The sequence below is a fragment of the Haliaeetus albicilla genome, chromosome 19 (genome assembly GCF_947461875.1).
Source record: "Haliaeetus albicilla chromosome 19, bHalAlb1.1, whole genome shotgun sequence".
NCBI lineage: Eukaryota > Metazoa > Chordata > Aves > Accipitriformes > Accipitridae > Haliaeetus > Haliaeetus albicilla.
The window spans coordinates 11,462,238-11,470,504 of NC_091501.1; positions in this window are offsets into that span (position 1 = coordinate 11,462,238).

The window sequence follows — 8,267 nt, forward strand, 5'->3', positions numbered from 1 at the left end:
CGGGGCAGAATCGCAGAGCTTTCCCTTGGCACTGTGTGTGTGTGTCAGGCATTCCTTTACTGGGAATGGGTGGTGCTGACATTTGGTGTTCCCAGGGGGCTTGCTCTCTGTCTAGCTCACCGGCATTCAGCGAAGGCCAGCTGAAGCAACAGCATTAAAGGGTTTGTGCTGACAGCATGTGGAAACTTCCCTTTCCAGATCCAGCAGAGTCAGTGGAAGAGACTTGTGCTCCTCTACTGAAGCTGGAGCCTGGAGTGTTTCTTCCCACGACAGGCGTAGTCAGCTGGATAACCTCCAGCAGACTGGTGGGAGCAAGGTCTCTGGCAGGAGATGGCAGTGAGTAACTGAGTTCAGAAGAAGATGAGACTGTTCCCTGATAATGGGGAAAACATTGCAACCTTAAGCATGATGCCTTGTTGCAAGAGACTTATTTTGGACTTCAGTGGAGACACGGATTTATTCCTGCTGATATGCTGGCTATTTTCTTATAAATGGAGCATGATGATATCCAGAGATTCATGTAGAAATCATTTCAGTGAAAGCTCTGCATAGACTGGAAGACCACATGATTTTAGTACAATAGCATCTATTTCAGGCATATTTGTGTTCTCTGCTGTAGATGCCTACACATACCTTGGGCATGATTCGGTTCACCTAAAATGAAAAGCTCTATGTAAAGTCACTGAGGAGAAACAGGTGCACCAAAAGGTGGTTTAAAGCAGGTAACCTAGTGTCTGTCCCACTCTTTGCAACTTCCACCGTTTTTCCAAATAAAGAATTCCTTTTCCTTATCTCTTCTACACTGCTGCTGCACACTGGTGACTACAGGTACTGTCTGGGTAAGCTCTGGGTGCTGAGAACAACAGTGTTGATGGACAGAGGGCTTTTTTTCGTGGGGCAGATAACGTAACGGAGGGCTACAGCTGCAGAGGAGGAAGCTCCTATGGGAACATTGGGGAGGCAGGGCTTGCCATCTTCACAGCAGTGTGAAATGAAATCAGGAGGCAAAATCCTGGGTAAAGCCCTCCTGTGCTTCACCTGAATCAGCTGTCACAATGACAAGTGCAACATCTGCTAAAATACCTTACAGTGCAAGCGTTATAAAGATGCTTTACAGAGGCTCATACTGTACTCAAAAGATGAGAAAAACAAGGCATGTGACAAGAAGGTATTTTTCTGGAGGTCACCAGTGGACGGGGAGCAGATCCACAATTTCCAAAGCCTGAGGTGAGTGCCCAGTGCTGCTGCTGAAGCACGCAATGGCAGATTCTGTTTGCTTTTGTACGGTGCTCCATGAAGAGTAATTTTATTCTGATTTGTACAATGTGGAAATTTCTTTCTCTGTGACTTCTACAACACTGAGCCTATAACCTGCTTTCTGAGCAGGTGGCTGGGTGCCGTCCAGCCCCAGTGACTAAACAGTTACAACTCTTCTGAAGTCGTATAAAAATTTAGTTTCAATATGATGTAAGAAAAAGGGAAGCTCTTTCTAAATGGTTCTTGGAGCAGATAATGTCATTCTTAGGTTGTTCAGATGAGGGATAAGAGCAGTCTGCTGTGCATTCTGCAGACCTGCTCCTGTGATTGCAAACATCAGAGACGCAGCTCCCTTTTGGCTCTTGTTTTCTGTTTCCTTCCCATGGGAATCTGGCCACAAGGGGGAAAGGGAGCACAGGTCCAGGTCCCCCTTTTCAGACACTGGAAGTGGCACCATGGAAATGCTGCTGGCTTCCTCCAGATAAACAGTCTACAGTAAACAAACACAAAACCTGTGCTCCCTTGCAGGATAATTATATACAGGGTTTGTAAAGCTGTTGAGGTATCTGTTTTGTTGTGATGGGCATCATGTAGCAAATCTAGCCTTTTCAGCAAACCCTGTTTTGCTGTTTGGAGGAGAGGTTGCAGCTGGTATTTCTATTGCAAAGTCCACGTTTGCGTTGACCTGCAACGGCTTTGAATTCTGTTGATGCAGAACAGGTAAGTTACAAGGTTACAGGCCTACAGAGAAGTGATGTATTCTGGGAGAAAAAAATGGTGTGCAAAATACTTGTGTACTTCTAAATCCTGAATATATTTGAAGGGAATGTGGCACTAACTTTTCCTGCCACTTATCGTAATGAGTTCAGGGTTTGTTTTTCTTTCGTATTTATTAGTGGGAGTTATTTGGAGGATATTTTCTAACGTACCAGAGAGAGAGGTTATTGCTAAAGGAGACCGTGACATCTGCTTTGCCCGGCCTCCTGCCCAGTGGAAGATTGACTGGGAAGGGACAGGCTGCCCCGGTGTCCTAAGCCTTCAGTTCTGGGCATGGGGGAGGTCTGTTCATCACCCCGCTCGGCCCTTGCCCTCACTGCCACTGGCTGTAGACTTCTCTGTACCACAGCCTCAGTGAGAACCTGGCCCCGGGTCTCTGTGAGGCCAAACACGGTACCAGGAGAGCTGGAAACGGACCGGGAAACGCGCTTGTCGTGGGTGAGACTTCTGAGAAAGAGATGCGGGTGTCGGGCACGTCGGGGGCTGCGAAGAGGCGGCGTGCGGGGGGCTTTTATCGCCGAGCTCTACCACGCGGCCTGACGATACCGCGGCGAACGTGGACGTTTGCCAGGAGGTTTAGAACCTCCGTCCCCACGGGCGCTGCGGGAGGCATCGGAGCACGCACTCGCTGCCAAGAGCTGACCCCGCAGGAGAAGGGCCCTCACGGCTCGCTAGCGCGGCTCCCTCCTCTTCGTGCCACCGACAACCTTCCCCTGGCAAAGCCGCCAGCGCCGCTGCCTTTCACGGCTGAGGCCGCCTCACCCGGTGCCGGCTACGCCAGGTACCTGGCGGCCGGCAGCTCTGACCAGGCCGGGCGAGCGGCAGGTGCGCCGGCCGCGCTGCGAAAATGAGGCGGCCTGGCTGCTGAGGGGGCAGAGCGGCGCGGGCTCCCTCAGCCGCTGGACGTTTCGCTCGTTCGGGACGGCGGCGGGGGCGCGGACCGCTTCTCCCTCCGCCGCCGCCGCCCGCCGTCTCCCTCCGCCGCGCCCGGCCCTCCCGGCGGCCGCGAGGTGGCGCTGGCCCCGCCCCGCCCGCCCGGCGATGGGGTGGTCCGTGAGAGGCGGGAAGCGGCGGCGGCGACGCGGGCCTCGGCCGGCCGCGGCCCCTTGGCCCTGCGGGCGCCGGCAAAGGCGCGGTGAGGCGGTGCCGTCGGGCTCTCCGCGCTGCCGGCCCTGCCCCGGGTCCGCAGAAAGTGAGCGGGAGGATCAGCCCAGGTGGAAGTTTCAGAGAGCTGAGCCTGGCCGTGCCGAGCTCTCCCTTGCTGACCGGGGTAAGAAGAGCGTGGGAGAGCGCATCCCGGGACGGCCGTGTGCCAGACCCTGGAGAAGAGAGGTGGGGAAACCGAGGCAGAACATCGTGTAGGTACAGGCAGCTCTTCGCTCGGAGCGGCGTGCCTCAGCAAGGCGTCTAGTCTGCCTCAGGAATTGCCTGCCTGTGAGGAATAGCTGCTTGGTGTGATTAAAGGGAGGGCGGTTTGGGGGAGTACTGGATGTGGGGCCCTTTCTGAGGAGGGGCGGCCAGGCAGAGCTCTGGGCACACGAGGAGCGAGGGCGAGAGGCCGAGGAAGAGACAGCACCAGAGCCTCTCCGGTCACAGGGCGTTTCAGAGCGCTCGTATAGCCAGGAGTGCCAGCCCGGCTCAGAAAGGCTCCGCTGTGGCCGTGGGTAATATTGCCAGAGTTACACGTACACCTGTGGTGGCCCTTAAGAAGGTCCGACAGCAGCTTCAAGGCTATGGGAGATGCTTCTTTGTTGCCTCCGAGAGTTTACCTGACATCGGCAGAATAAAGCAACTGTTCAGGTTCTAGTTAATTATTTGTTCGTTTGTATCCTGTTTTAATGATGGTCAGTTGTCCTTATGTGGGTTTTATTGTGAGCATCATCATGGCTCCCGGGCTCTTGAGGTAAAGAGGGAGCAGAAAGCACTATGAGCCTACATAGTGCTCAGCTCAGATCAAGGGCTGATCCCAGTTAGCCAGCATTATTTTGGACACCACAAGATGCTGGCTGTTCCGTCGGGCTCAGTGCTGTATGCTCTGACTAATCAACGTGCAGGTGCTTGGAGTAGCCGTAAGCAGGTCAGAGAGCCACCATGCCTTCCCGAGCGTGCTCCTGCCGGCCTGGTCTTGTCTCTGTCCTTCATCCCGCTCCTGCAGCTTAAGATCTAGAACATGGGGGGGGAGTAAGGAAAGGAGCAGTGCTTCCAGTCTGTTGGAAAAGATCGTGAAAAGCTTGTGTGGCAGGGAAGGAAGCGGCTGGATATTTTCTCTGGATAACTTCAGCTGCCCTGTGTGGTGGATATGGAGCAGCTTCTCCTCACCCCCTCTCTCCCCACCACCTTCCCAGCGTTGTCTCCCACTTCTAGAGGGCAGCTTGAGGCAGAATGAGACAGGCTTAAAAACACTTTAAGGTGAGGGGGTGAGTGGTTTTTGTGGAAATGGAGGTGCCTGTCATTAAATGCCTTCCTGAAGGAAGGGGTGTTAAATGATAGGTTGTTTCTCTGCTACAGAAAGCGAGAGTAAAATTCCAGACTTTGCACCTTCACAGACCCTTGCTTTGCTTGGGTATCACTTGTTGTCTTCTAAATGACCACTTAGGAGCCAAGAAAAGCAAAACAGGTGAAACTCTCCCAGCACCATTTCCTGTGCCCTCCCCACCCTGCTAGGCTACCTCTCCTTCAGATATAAATTCTCCTTCCATTTTTTGTTCCCCAGACATCTGCCTGACTGCTCTTGGGTTGGCACCCTTGCCAGGCTGTTACCCTTTACAGGGTGCAAGTTGGGCAGCCTCTTCCTTCCCCTGGACACAGTTTCCTGATTGTCACCTGCCCAGGGGTAAGCTGTTGAAGAGGCTGGTGCCACCGTAGCACTCTTTGCTCCTAGCTACAATCTAGCTTTTGATGTGTATAAGATGATAGATAAAAGACAGAAATACACAGATTTTTATTTTTAAATTGGAGGGACCAGAGGCACTATTACAAAATAATAAAAACTCCATTATTTTTGAGAGTCATCATCTAAAATTCCTGTGCTGTACCAAACCTTCTCCCTTGGCACCTTTACATCTAACTAGGAGGGAGTCAAAAGTAAGAACACAGAAGCATTAGTATTATTATAGCAGTGCCTGGTAACAACACTTCCGTTAAGGACCTCTCACATATTTTCACATAAACTCTTACTTTCAGATTGTAAAACTCGGCCATAAAGTTCACCTCCTTCCTGACACTAGGCACTTAAGGTTTAAGACTATCAGCACTTCAGTCAATGAAATTTCTGGTTAAAGCAAAGTCCTAAAGATCCTCCTATGTATTCTAATTCAAATTAACTTTTTTTACAGTCTCTGCACTTTAAAGTACAGAGTGGTTGAGTGAAATTATTTATAATGTCCACACACTATAGGTTTCCAAATTAAATGCAAATGAACAACTAGTATATTTGATTTGGTACCTTAATTTTTTTCTGCCTTAAAGCAGGTCTAATCCTGATGGGTGCTGAGGACCCATCAGAAGCCCAGCCTCTTGTTTTCAAGATGATAGGAAAGCCTTTTTAGTAGGGGAAGGGGATAGAGATGGGACAGACAGCTGTACAGGGCTAGCACAAAAAAGTCATTGAGCAGCCATGAGACAAAAAGGTCACTAACAAAAAATGTTTGCAGCTAGATGAAAATCCATTGCCAAGCTGGGGTTTGCACACTTGTTCACAGTTAGAGATAAACCTTTCCTGGCAAATTTTACTGTTTGCCTCCCTCAAAAACTCATATAGTGAAGTATTTGCAGTATCCCAAGAGAACAAGGATTATGACGAGCATGTTTAGTTGCGCTGTAAAGAAACTGAGGATAAAATTTATTTGTTTAAAGGCAGGCCTCTGCAACATGCATGTTTCCTTGTAATGCTAGACTGCATTTGCTAGCCATCTCAGTTTAGGCACTGTTATCGGAAGGAGGCACTTCTAGGAAATACACCAAAAATCCCATTTTAGGAACAATTTAAGGGTGTCCAGAAATCCACCCCTCAGTACATTTTGAAAAACCTCTGTATGGCATCAATCAGGGCCATCCTGAAAACACCCCATGCCTGCTCCCTCAGCGTAAAATACTTTGAAAGTGCCTAAATTGGTGGAGTTGTCTAGAGGACCCAGTCTGTGTTCATTTCAGTATGCTTTCAGGGTCTCACCTTGTGGAGAAATAGGCAATGCCCAGTCTGAGGACCAGTAAGGGAATGCCCAAGCCATGGGGAGTCCAGTTTGAAAACTACAAAGGGAACATTGCCTTGGGAAGCTCTAAGCAAGTCCCTGCAAAAATCCCGCATATAATTTTTAACTGACTGAGCAGCACCAGAGTAGGATTCCTTTGGATGTGCACAAGGTCCCCAAACAGAGGCCACCCTGATGTCCCTCTCCAGTGTGAGATCTCTTTCAAAATCATTTCAGCAGTCTGATGGATAGACATTTGCATACATTTTTTTAATTCTTTCTGTGGTATTTTGAAAATGTTTGTCCAAAAATGAAGCTGTATTGAAAACAGTCAAGAAATAACTCTACTTTCTAAATGCCCCTTGGATCTAGCCACAAAACTGGCTTGAATGACAAGATACAAACCCTGCAACCTTCCTTCCTGACTCACAGTCGCTTGTGAGAAACTGAAAACCTCCCAATGATGTGCATTTCTGAAACAGCCTCTTCAAACAGAAAGGAATAATTTTTGGTTGGAAACGGCACTCTTATTAAGCCGGATAGCGTTTCCCGTTTTGTTATGACAAATGAAATACAAGTTGGATGTAGAGTGATTTGAAAACATATAGATTGGAAGAGGACATAAAAAGCCATAATTGCAGTTTTCACTGCTCCCGGGTGTATTCCTCAGACACCACAAGGGTTTGAGAAATAGCACAGAGGACAGGTTTAAAATAGAAGATGCTATGCTGGGGGGGGGACTTGAAAAGATGGTTATGGGATGTTGTCTAAATAAAAAAAGGGTCCTCTTAAAAAAATTACCAGCAACACTGATCGCAGCCCCTTCTTTGCCATCTTTTCTCATTTGGTCTGTCCCTCTGGTCCCGAGGAACTGAGCTCTGAGCTGGTTTCCTCTGGGCCGGGCTGGTGCCCGCCGGTGCACACCCCGAGGCTGGCAGGGCAGCCCTGCCCAGAGGCAGCACACAGGACCTCTGCCTTTCCTCACAGGCGTCTCTGCATGGGTACTCAAATACTGTGTGCCCTTCTGAACCCCCCCATACAAGAAAAACAGGAATAAATTGGAGCAAATTCAGCAGAGGGATAACAAGATGGTCGCTTTCCTTGTGACGGAAGACTGAGGAAACTAGACTTGGTTAGCCTGGAGAAGACAAAGGTTAGGGGAGACCTAGCAACTGACTTCCCAAGGTTAGCAAGATGATGGAACCAGGCTCTTCCCAGTGGTGTGTGACAGGAGGATAAGAAACAAGAAGCATAAACTGAAGCAAGCTGGGAATAAGAAGAAACTGTTTCACCATAAGGTCAGCTAGGCAGTCAAACAGGTTGCCCAGAGAGGCTGTGCAGTCTCCATCTCTGGAGATTTTCAAGACAAGACTGGACAAAACTTTGAATAACCTGGTCTGACCTCATATCTGACCCTGGACTAGAGATAACCTGAGATCTCTTCCAACCTGAATTATCCTGTGATCTAAAACCACTCAGAGGAATCACATCCCAAATATGCTTCTGTGGAACTGAAAGGTAGTGTGGGTAATTGTAAGGTGTAGAGGTTTATATTGCCAGTATTTAAAATTATGGGTTTACTTCAGCCTGATGGACAAAATCAGCCAGGTTTTAGTCCTAGGAGTTTACTAGCATATGATGAAAAGGAAGAGAGAGAAAAAAGAAAGACTCTGGTTAAGTTACTCTGTGGAGGTACCTGAACTTTCAGCTGTTCTAGGCTAGTTTACAGAATTTAGGGTGTATGTTACCTGTGCATTGATCTGGAGGAACATTACACTGCCAAAGCAATACAAAGCATCCTTACTATTCCCAGGGGTAGATTCTTTATTGATAGAAAATAATCATTACAGAAAAACTCAAACCAGTAATTCACCCTGAAGCAGAGCATGGTTTAACACACTCTCCTCTAATGCTTCCAGAGTGCAGAGATGGAAGCACCACAGGGGCTGCACTCCTCCCAAATGGTACACATGGTAGTAAATGTGCTCCCCCAGAAGGCAACTAGCAAACTATCAAGCCCCTGAATATGATACAGATTCAAAA